Source organism: Pollicipes pollicipes, unplaced genomic scaffold (genome assembly GCF_011947565.3).
Source record: "Pollicipes pollicipes isolate AB1234 unplaced genomic scaffold, Ppol_2.1 Scaffold_4881;HRSCAF=5763_pilon_pilon_pilon, whole genome shotgun sequence".
Lineage (NCBI taxonomy): Eukaryota > Metazoa > Arthropoda > Thecostraca > Pollicipedomorpha > Pollicipedidae > Pollicipes > Pollicipes pollicipes.
The window spans coordinates 32,538,755-32,541,967 of NW_023596576.1; positions in this window are offsets into that span (position 1 = coordinate 32,538,755).

Below are 3,213 nucleotides of genomic sequence, written 5' to 3' on the forward strand. Positions count from 1 at the left end.
CAACGTGAAGAATCACAGGGCCGGTCAGGGCATACATCAATTTAATGAGCGATTCATTGCTTATTCCAGCGAGGGGAGAAGGGCGGCGGGCTGCCGCCAAGCTCAATGGACTCGATGAGTATGCTGTACTCCACTTCAGCTCGCAGGGCATATATAGCGGGTGGCTGCGGCTGCGGCTGCAGCGGCTGGCCGCGTGACGCGTGCGGCCCGGCAGCATGCGGTGGTGCCGAGGCCGACGCCGCCGCGCGGCCGGCCGCCGCCGCAGCCGGGCGGCCGGGACACCGCGGCAAGGACCGGCCCCCAGAGCTGACACAAACTGCCACTCTCGGCACAGGTAACCGACGGACCAGTGCCGGGCAGGGCCAGGCCGGCCGGGGGCGCACGGCTGGCTGACAACCGATGGCAGTTGCATGGGGCCAATAGTTCCGTGCCCCACCCCTCCGACCCCCCCCCCCCCAAAGACGGCGTATGAAGCCGACATTTACCCTGTTTACCCCTGGTTCTAAAGGAACTGACACGGCATTCGAAGATTAGCCTTCCAAACGGTAACATGTTGTCCTGTAGTCACACCAGCCTGGAGCTGATTATGAGCCGCAAGAGCATGGTACGATACCGATAGCGCAGTGGTTAAGCTCCGCATCTGGAAAACCATAAGTACGGGGTTTGATCCCCCCGGTACCCGCCCCTCCCGTAGGGGTGGGAGGCAGGCGGCGCCATACAGTCTCAGCAGCTAAGTGCGTTGTAAAGCTCTCAGACGAGAGCAGGTACGGTAAAATGTGTGGGAAACCCCCGTTCAGACTCTGGTACGTGTGGCCCAATCACGCATAGCATTCTTACGATTGAAGTCGACGCCGCTAAAAGACGGTTTAGGAAAACTCCCCATGTTGGCTTCACGCGAATTCTGGTAATGTTTCTCACGGCAGGGCGGCATTTAATAATCAAGTAGGGTATAGTAATGGGCATATTGCGCTGGGCACCTTGCATTTTCCATCGGCACATTGTTGCCCAGGACAAAACACCTGCCTCGATTGCCCAGTCCGACAGGACAAACCAACTTCGATCCGCCTCCAACTGGGCTGAAACCCACCACAACGCCAACACGACCATCGCGCTTACAAAACGACACCGTTCCCTGTACGAGGCGCCAGGCTGTCCGTCTGCGCCCCAGCCGACAGGCCAACAAGCGCACTGACATCACGCAGAGGAAGCCACGGCGCCCGTGCCGTTTCCGGCCGCTGGGCGAGCTCCGGCCGTGCGAGCGAGCGCGCGCGGCCCCGGCGCTTCCGCCGGCCCAGGAGGGTCGCGCTCTCCGTTCGCTTACCCGGGTGACGTCAGGCCGGTTGACGGCCGCCGCCCGGCTGGGTGGTCGCCGCCGGAGCAGGTCGCAGGGTGGGCCACGCTCGAGATGTGAGGCGGCCGGCCGCGGACGCCGCTCTCCCCGGACGGGCGCACACGGCGCGTGCTCCACGCGCCGCACTGGCGCGCCGCCCAGCGCCGCCGAGAGGCGTTGGCCGGCTTCTATGCAAACCAGCGGCGGTCGGAGCGCTCTTGGACGGCTATCTCAGGGCGGCACCGGCGGCCGCGAGCCCGCCTGCCCCAGCCGCCCGGGCGTCAGTTGAACCGCAGCGCTCGGGCCCGGCGAGACAGCGTCCGGCGGTGTCGGGCAGGTGCCCGGCCGATGGCGGCTGTCTACAGCGACAGACGCCGGCGCCGGCGCTCAGACCAGGCCGACAAACCTAGCGCGGCTCGCGTGACAGATTCCAGTCGAAAAACGCCGTTGGTGAACCGGCGGCGCCCTGGTCGCCGGCTGGGGTCCACAGCTAGGCAGCGCAGAGGAAAACTGTTGGGGCAGGGCGGCCCACACCAGTATCGTTCGATTATAATTACGCACGTATCATATTTCTTTCCATGACAGCTGACGTGGCCAATGCTGCCATTCTGCGTCCATTTTCGGATCTGGATTAAGATGTGCTTTGCCTGTGCATTCCGATGGTCGTGAGGTTAGCACAAAGGTTAGAAACGGGGTTTTAGCACCAAGGCCTCCCGCTATGGATGGCCTCCCGCTCCGTGCTGCTTGGAGGAGGGACTGGATCCCCAGTGCGGTCTGCGCCCCCCCCCCCCCCCCCCCCTCCCCCACCTCAGCCAGGGCAAGATCATTGCACTGAGGAGACAGAAAGTTCGCATGGAACATTTCTTCGGTTTTTCGCCGGAAAACATAAAAACGGCAAATTAGTGTCTTCCGCCACACAAAAAGCAATAATCAATGCACGGGTGTGGGGCACTGGCTAACACCGCACATCTTAAGACGGAATTTTTTCCTCATGAACCAGCAAACATGACGATGTTTGACGCGGCCGGTTAGCAACCTGGTGTGACAAGTTGGGGGATGGTCCAGCCATGCGCTACACAGCCATTGTCGGCTGGCCAACCTGCTGCTGTGGTGGCGACCGATCATACCGGCACGGCGACTGATCGTCCCGGCACGGCCTGCTGTGGCGGTGACCGATCGTCCCGATACGGCCTGCTGTGGTGGCGACCGATCGTCCCGGCACGGCCCTGCTGTGGCGGTGACCGATCGTCCCGGTACGGCCTGCTGTGGTGGCGACCGATCGTCCCGGTACGGCCTGCTGTGGCGGTGACCGATCGTTCCGGTACGGCCTGCTGTGGCGGCCACCGATCGTCCCGGCACGGTCTGCTGTGGCGGCCACCGATCGTCCCGGTACGGCCTGCTGTGGTGGCGACTGATCGTCCCGGTACGGCCTGCTGTGGTGGCGACCGATCATACCGGCACGGCGACCTAATCGTCCCGGCACCTGGGTTCGCCATTGCTCACAGACCGGTCGAGGGCTGCTCCGTGCCTCAGAGGTCCGCAACGACTGCGATGGCGACGAAGGGGATGTGATACCGGCCGCCGCGGCCCGGGGTCGGAAAGGTCACCCATCCTGAATAGATAGGTCATGAACTCGCGGCCAGGATGACATCACCGCCGCCACGGGCGAGATCAGTGGGCTCCAGCCTCCAAAGGTCGGCTGCGGTTTCTGTGGGCGCAGTGAGGTCGTGCCCTCCCCTCAACGCCGCCTGTGACCGCGATGGGTGGAGTAAGTATATGCCTGCCTGCCTACCTACCCCCCCCCCCCCCCTCTAACGATTGGTTACGGCCCGGCTGGGTGGAGTGGGCACATGACATCAGCGCGGCCTCGAGCCGGCTCGGTG